Genomic DNA, 8,885 nt, shown 5'->3' with positions numbered 1-8,885 from the left:
TCTCTATACCATTCTTGAAAATAAACACTTTACTCTCAGGAAAGGAGACGGTATATCCTTGTTCAATAGACAAGAAACCAAGATTGAGTTCCACTTGATATGAGGAACTACAAAAATATTATCCAGTAATAGATAACGTTTCTTGTCCAAAAATAACTTTAATTTGCCTATAGCAACAACTGAAAAACCTTACCAGTACCGACTCGAAGAGCCAACTCTCTCTTTTGCTAGGAACTAAATCCTTGGTAAGAAGAACTAACGTGATTAGTAGCACCTGAATCGTGAATCCAGGCAGAATCATCATTCTCTACCAAACACGTCTCCAAGACCAATAAATCACATTTACTATCTTTAGACTTCTTCCTCTTCTGGAGAGTAGTGGGATCAGTATTAGAACCTAAATAAGCTCCAAGTTCAATTTTAGAGAATAATTCTCGTCGATGAACTTCATCAGAGTCAGCAACACTTGCTTCCTCTCTTACTCCCTTGACATTCAAGAAAGATTTGAGATTGTTTTGGGAACTAACACTACTGGTTTCTTTGTCATCCATCCTTTTGTGATCAAAAAGTAAAAACTGACATTCAAACAATTCTTGCAACGAGTCCATGATCTCACGTGCAATGACCATGTTCTCAACCCTTTTGGCAAAGGCATCAGGTATGCTAGCCAAAATGTGAAGACAGGCCAACGAGTTAGCCTTCATTCACACCTCATATGCATTACGAACATTTCGCGGTGCATCAAGGGTTGGGACTTGAGGACACTCCTCAACCATGACAAACTCGAGGTTGTTTACCACGAAATATGTTTTAATGGACTCTTTCCAATGTATGTAATCGATCAAATTAGATGAACTAACAAAAAATAATTCATGTTGCTGAAATAGAAACACATTGATCTACAACATATTTTAGCAAATACTCTTTGAAAAACAATATCCAATACGGTTTAGCAAAACTGAAATGAACCCGTGTGACATCTAGTTTCGCAATGACGCTTCAAAGGTTTAGGACAAAAACCACCGAAGGGTAGTCAATTTATCCCTCCTCTGAATTGAGACATTCTCAACCAATCATTAATACCAGAACAACTCTTACTCCTATAACGACTAGCCATCTTTGATTTGCTCAAGAAAACATTAACTTGCATAACAATTTATCAGAAGTGTGACCCTTCATTTTAGGCCCTAGAGTTTTTCCCCAAGCAGCCAATCCAAAGGGAAAAAATCTGACTGGGGCAAAAACTAAAGAGACCTTATCCATTTCTGGTGTTCACCTTGATATTAACCAACTGCACAAAACCCATCCGAAGGGGGACGCTCCCAGGGCACCACAAGGGAGTGCAAAAAGATCTCACGGTGCGAACCAATGAAGAAGACTGCAAGACATGTTGACACACATCCTTCACCCACTTACTGTAAACACTCTTTTCGTCCACCTTGATATTGACTCATGCAAACACCATCCGAAGGGGGATGCTCCCAGGGCATCACGAGGCAAAGCATGAATCTCAAAGTGTGAACATTCAGGAAGAAACGTGAGTGGAATCATTAACATATCATATATATCTCTTCCTCCCACTAAATATTTTATAACTTAGGGTTTAGTTTACTTAGAAAAAACATGGCTAAGGATTTTAACTAAGTGACTTTTTAGGTTTGCCGAAAAATAACGCTTACTTTGGAAAGTTTAACAACTTTTGATCATCATTCATTAAACTCTTTAACAAAGTCTTTGGTCAACTGTCGCATGCTTATAGCAAATCTATCTAATTCACCTTTCCAGGTAGGTTCCCAGGTAGGGGTGTTCCATTTCCGTCAGCTTAAATACCCCAGCCTAGATAGAACCAGCCTTAGACAAAAGGTCCCTTATAGATAGATTTAATACAAATTTAATCTTTTATTGAAATCAATTTAATCCTATTAAACCGATTTAAAAGATTATACTTAGGTATCTAATCTCATTAGACCTTGAACATAGGTCTATCTCAATCCAATTTTAAAACCCTTTTAAAACATGAGTTCGCTTAAGTTTGCATGCAACTCTTAGTTCTAATTTCCATTATAACGCTTATAATAGGAAACAACCAAAACCATCCACAATGCGAAGCTACACATACAAGGCATTCATAACTTTTACAAACAAGCCTAAGTGTCATGCTTCATGCATTGTTCATTCATTGCTACTTTTATATAACACTTATATAACAAAGGAACGAACCAAGCATACATGCTTCCATACACCCTTATACTATAACTCTTATAATATAAAGATGATGCATGAATATGCTTAATGCATGCATAAATATAACTCTTATATTTCATGATGCATGCACACGCTCTCTTGTAATTTCATCATGCCTTTTGCTATATTATAACGCTTATAATATATGATGCATGAATAAAGTGCATAACATTAAGGTGGGTTTTAAATCTATATGTCATACACAATGACATATAAACCAACATACATCTCATGTACATTAATTAACGGTTGATGAACCGGGATTATTTGCCTCAAATCCTCAAAAAACAAAAGCTAACTATTACAAAGCATAATGAGTCTCCGGTTCAAACAGGTGAATCGGGTCTTGAACCACCATCCGAGTGAAGAAACGCGTCTCCTTGATCGTGTAACAAATCCTTGTGATCACCTACACGAAAGAATAAACTCTTTACTCAATCTTTTAAGAATGTTGTGTGAGCATAAACGATCGTTTAGCAATGATTGTGTACTTTTGGACTATGCGATGAAGCATGAAGGCACGTGATCGTGCAGTGTGCATCGTGCAATTCAAGCCTTAAATGATCAACTAAACGACAATGATGCAATGAAACATAATCGTCTAAACGATCGCTGAGCAAACGTCAAGGTATCGTATACCGCGTGATCGTGTAATCAGTGACTATGCGATGAGACATGCTGAACTACACGATCATTTAATGCACGCGCCTTTTATTAAACGATGAGCATCAAATGCTCTATGCGATCATTTACCACCAGCGTCCACACGATCGAGCAACCAACGCTACGCGATAGAGTAAACGCTAATGCTAAACGATCGTTTGTAAATACTACACGATCGGGCAGAACTTTTCTACACGATCGTTTAGCCAAATCTGGAATGTCTGGCAGTTAACGGATGATCGATCTCATGGCTAAAGAGTTTAATCAGCTATTCACGTACTATTAGAGCTTCGAGCCATAGGTCTATAAGGTCCCCTTGGTAGCTTGGATTCAAGTTGAGAAATAGTTTTTGGGTCAGTTTAAAATGTTCAGATTGACAAGAGGGAGTTCGATTATATATGATATGATTGAACTGGTTCATTATATATGATATGATTGACTTTATGTATGAGATACATTAATTGGAGGAAAATGGATATAAATATGATTTATATCTAGTGGAGGAGAAAACACTATGATTGATATATGATATTAAACTATAGGTTAATGAATATAATATATTATTTATTAATTTGGCAATTATGGGATAATTGCCCGCCGTTTCTCCGTAACTGTGCATTAGTGGGAAGTTCTATTCGGTTTTCATAACTGAAGAATAAAATGAAAATTGTTTTCATTTTGCAAACAACACGGTTAATAGCTCACATAGTGTTTTCATTCTATCGCTTAGTGAATTGAGAGCCTATACGATAGCTCGAGGTTACTAGACGATCGCTTAGCACCGAGCTTTTACTAAATGATCATATAGACGATCGCTTACCTTTCCCTACATGATCATCTACCTCACCTAAACGATCAACCATCTTGTCTATACGATAGACTCACCTTTCTCCCACTTGCTTAATCGTTGTATAGGATCTCTTTTCCTTCTCTCCTCTACCAAATCTGAACAGAGCCCACTCTTTGGATTCTCACTCCGAGAATACTAAGGGTTTCAAGTGGTGGTGTCGTCCCCATATTCGTCTGTTTCGTGTGGAGTCTGTTCGTGGTAGACGATCGGGTGTTGCTGAACGATAGCTTTCCATTCCAGCGAGAGCGAGAGCATCCATTCGTGGAGAGAGCGAGATTTTCCAAGAAGAAAGTCTTCTATTGGTAAGTTTCCTTGTTCTCATGTTTATTTATCTTTAAGCATGCCGGTAATTTAGTAGTTTGATGCATATCTGTATGTGTGAATGTAAATGTGGTAATTCTGTCATAATGTTTTTGGAAAGATCCGCTTCCGCTCAAAGGTACTCTTGTATAAGAGTTCCTTCAGTACCTAATCTCATCCATATACTTATAGACCTTTTTGGCTATATACTAAAACTAGATCCTCTTTTATTTCGTCACATAAAGTTAAAAGTATTCATAGTATAGCCAGGGATTTGTTTATTGGATTTATAATAGAATGCAATATCAATAACAATTTATTGAATAAGATACTCAATGACACATTTATTGATATATAGAATATGTTAACAATATTTACGAACTGTGAGTTTAGGACATTCCCTGTCACACCCCATTTCAGATTTCCCTTCTAACCTACAACGAAGCGTGAAGACGTTAAACATCACTCCTTTCTATGACATCTCACGTCCCAATTCTTAACATATCTCGTACTCAAGATCAAACCCAGACTTCCAAACCTATTTCCAAAAATAATCTATGTTCATTGAGAGAGTTTAGGAATTTGATTCAATTTAAATCACAATACTGTTTAAAGAAATTTACTGACCAACAGTAAGGATTATTTTGAACAAAATCTCCCATGACATGTAACTCACAAGTTCTAGCTATTCTGAAATACTCTCAAATACATGCACAAACAATACAATAGATGTTTAACAACACTAGTGGCGTTTGACGGCTCAGCAGGCACCAGGAACTTGTCTCTACCTGGGGGTGGGGAAAAACATAAAACATGGAAAGCATGAGCTAACACCCAGTGAGTTGTAGTTTAATATAAACATAAGCTATCGCTTTCTAAATCATCAATAAAGTTTATCAAATCATTCATCAAAACATTGGTATAAAAGATTCAACATCTCAAACACGTGCTAGTAAAAAAAGTGGCATGATCAACTTTCATAAGCACATTATAAAGCATTCAATCGTTATCAGAAAACCACACCAACTTTGTACCCAAATACTCATTTACAATGGCTGGTTACTCTAGACAAAGAATGCCCCCCGTGGTGTAAACCAAATCACAAGGTCATACGTGCACGCAGAGCTACCTCAAGGCTAGGCATAGATACACACCACAGGCCCAGGTTACTCTGGACTCCCCAGTAAACTCTGGCCACATCTAACCCCAGTAGCCCCCTGATCGCTTGAGCAATGCTTGTGAAACACATTCAAGTAACACGGGATAATAACCATCTCTCGGGTACAAGAATTAATAGTTTAAAACCACTTCCACAAACATTCAGCATTTTTAAATTCAACATCAAGAGATTTTCATATAAAACCATACAAGTCACAATTGTGTAAACTCTGGTTACAAACTACATTGTCATAAAACAGGCTCATATAAACCAATGAGAGTTCAGAAATCCTAATTTAAACATTTTTGAAATATTAGTCAAGTAAAACAGATCATGCCATCACATTTCATAAATCATAGCATACTATTATATATAATTACTTTCTATATCAAAACATTCAAAAGTAAACCACTCACTGTTAACCAGCTCCTCCTCATAATTTTGGTTTCTCCATCTCCCGTTTATCCTGAAATTATATTGATAATCCTCTAGTTATCCTTCACATGACCATAATCAAATTATTTGAAAATTAATCTTCAAGTGTAATGAATTTCACTTAAACTTTTCTCAAATCCCTAATTTGATCCAAGGTTGACTTTGCTTTGTAATTTGATCCTTCAATTGCTCTAAAATTAACTCAAGACCTTAAAATTAATCTTCAATAAAAACTAATTCTATTCCAATTTTCCTTAATTTTTTCATTAATCCTAATTAGGGTTTACTTCAAATTAACCCCTTAATCAACTTCAAAGTTGACCTAGGATCCCAATTTCTTCTAATTGCAGGTTTAAGGTATCATAACAATACCAATTGGATCCCTAATTATGCTTGAGAACACCTTAATTAACCTAAAATTGATTTTCCAGCTTTTAATGACGGACAATAGATGACAGACAGAAGTCAAACCAGGAAAGTCAACTCTTTCTTCAACATCTAGCCCAAAAATTTCCAAATTTTATTTCTATTTTTCTGGTGAATGTTTCAGACTTAAATTCATCATTTTCCGGCAATTTAAAGCTTAATTAGCCTATACAAACCTTTTACCCATCCTCTTAATTAACATACCTCAAATTTTTGACATCCGAATTGCCCTAGAACTCCCGGAATCGACCAATCTTTCCACAGTGCCCCTATTTTTCTGGCGAGAAGTTGCAGAATTTTCAGAACTTAAAATCAGAAATTTCAACCAATAAAGATCAAATAAAAGACCATATAACTCTAGAAGAACCTTGTAAGTAACTTACCTTTAAAGTTGGAGCTTCGAATTAGCCTCTAACTCAACAAATTTGCTAAAAACCCGAGCATCCTCTGTTTTCGCGATAACTCTAGTGCCACTATTTTTCTTTGCTTTCCTTACTTATTCAGCCAAATTTTTTCAAATAAAGCCTCCTAAGAGCTTCTTCTTTACTTACTCTTTAATTTGGTTGCATTTTGTCTAATTTTCCTTCACAAGAACGACCCTAATTTAGAAAAAAACTTTTTCCTTTTCTTCGGTCGAGCAAACTCAAAAAAATTCGAAATTCCCTTTTTCTCTTCATTTTCCAGCTTCAATTTCCAGTTTAACACGTGCCCAGATGATTAATCCTTAACCTCAAAGCCATCCAATAAGAAGTTTCAATAGAAAGCACCTTAATTTTTCCAAAATCTCTCAAATTCTCGTTTTCCCTCTTCCTCTCGGTTCTCATCATTTTCCCTTAATTTCCTTTAATTTCCAGCACATTTATGCCAATAAGTCTTAAACAAGTCAAATTTACTTTTAAAACTAAGAAATTATCAAAATTTCAACACTTTTCAAAATGTTGACTTTTTTAACTTTGACTTTGACTATTTGACTGTTGACTTTTACAATTGACTTTGACCTGTCCCGAGCATGCCAAATTCATCATCGAATTTACTTTACATGATTAAGTAGGCTCGTTACCTCAAATTATTCCTTCAATCCTTATTTCCTCTTCCTAAATGAAACAAACGTCAGTCCAAACCATTTTATTTTCAATTATAAATCTTAACAAGAGATCCATATCAAACTTTATCTTTGGTTCCCGAGTTCAATCTCAATTATATGCTTCCTAATATTCCAAGAAATAGTAGAAGAAGAGAGGGCTTACATTCCCAACATTCCTCGTGCTGTACATGCATGATATTCTACTCATTGGGAATGATGTAGGTTTTCTAACTGATGTAAATAAATGGTTGGCCACCCAATTACAAATGAATGATTTGGGAGAGACGCAGTTTGTTTCAAGGATTCAAATCATCAAGGATCATAAGAACAAAAGGTTGGCCTTATTCGATGCACAATTCCAATAAATGTTTATTACCTTTTAGGCCTAGAATTGTATTATCTAAGGATTATCAATCCAATCCTCAAGTAGATATCAATCCAATCCAATCCAGGATTAGATCACTTGATAGTTGTCAAAACAATCCTCAAGTACCTTTAGAGAACGAGGGACTATATGTTTGTGTATGGAGATAAGGATTTGATCCTTACAGGTGTTAGCCCTTGTCCCTTTTCCTTTAGTTTATGCTTAGGATTAACCTAAAAAAGTGAGCTTAGTATGTACCTAAATGGATAACTTGGATTGTATGACCTAAGAAATTTTTTATGCTAAATGTTGAAGTTAAAGTTGGAAAATATTTGACAAATTCAAGTTCTTTTAGAAATTTATTAATACTTGTTATTGTTGAAGCATCTTATTATGATTGGGCACTTACCTAGTGAATAGGAGTTGTGTTTGGCTAAGTATTACAAAGAAAGAAAGAACAAAATTTTGTGGAAAATACAAGTTAGCTGAAAGGGGAGTTAGATTAATTTTGCTTGGAAAATCATTTTGGATTAATTTCCTAAAATCTAAATTAATTTAGTTTAATAGGTTATTTAGGACTGTAAAGGATAAGGAAAAATGAATAAAAGCTACGTAGTAAGTCAAGCAAGCAGCTGGTTGGATGGTTTTGATTGGAGGAAAAACTGTGTAGCTTCAGCCAAAAACTTAAGGTCTGAAGAATGCGATGGTTCTCCCAAACCACTCATGCAAAAGCTTCCATTTTTTAATGAAATTAAAACTTATTGAGTTGTGAGTTTAACCAGGGGCTGCCGAAGTGAATTGAAGTTGGAAAAGTGGAGAAATCGTGAACATAGTAAAGGTTGTCTGTAAAACTGGAAAATTTGAGCAAAGTATAGTGCATAAGAGATTATGAGTTGAAGGTTTATTAACATATTTCATGAAGGTAGTATGTGCAAATTCTCTTTAAGTTGGGTTAAAATATGGTTAAAATTAAACTAGTGTTTTCTCGAACAAGATAGTAGTAGGCCAGCCACCCCCCCCCCCCTACTCCACTAGGCTACTAGCCCAACGCACCTCCTGTCGTGCCAGTGCCCCCAGCGTGCCTCAGTCCACCCAACCCTACATACCCATGGCTAGTCTCGCCCACCCATGGCCACATCTAGCGCTCATGCCCATTTTTAGTGCCCAATTGCTTGTTTTTTAGCATTTTGGTTGTTGGTGAGCATTTTTGAAGCACAATTAGAATTTTCTTGATATTTTGACCCTAAAATGAATGTTATTGAATTAAAAAGTGATTTTTGGGCTATTTTGGGTAATTTGAGAAAAATGGACTTAAGGAGAAAAATGTGAATGTTTAGGTGTTAAAATGAGTTCAATTATT

The sequence above is a fragment of the Benincasa hispida genome, chromosome 1 (genome assembly GCF_027475165.1).
Source record: "Benincasa hispida cultivar pf3 chromosome 1, pf3_genome.v1.1, whole genome shotgun sequence".
Taxonomy (NCBI): domain Eukaryota; kingdom Viridiplantae; phylum Streptophyta; class Magnoliopsida; order Cucurbitales; family Cucurbitaceae; genus Benincasa; species Benincasa hispida.
The sequence above is the reverse complement of the archived record's forward strand: the minus strand, read 5'-3'. Positions refer to the sequence as shown.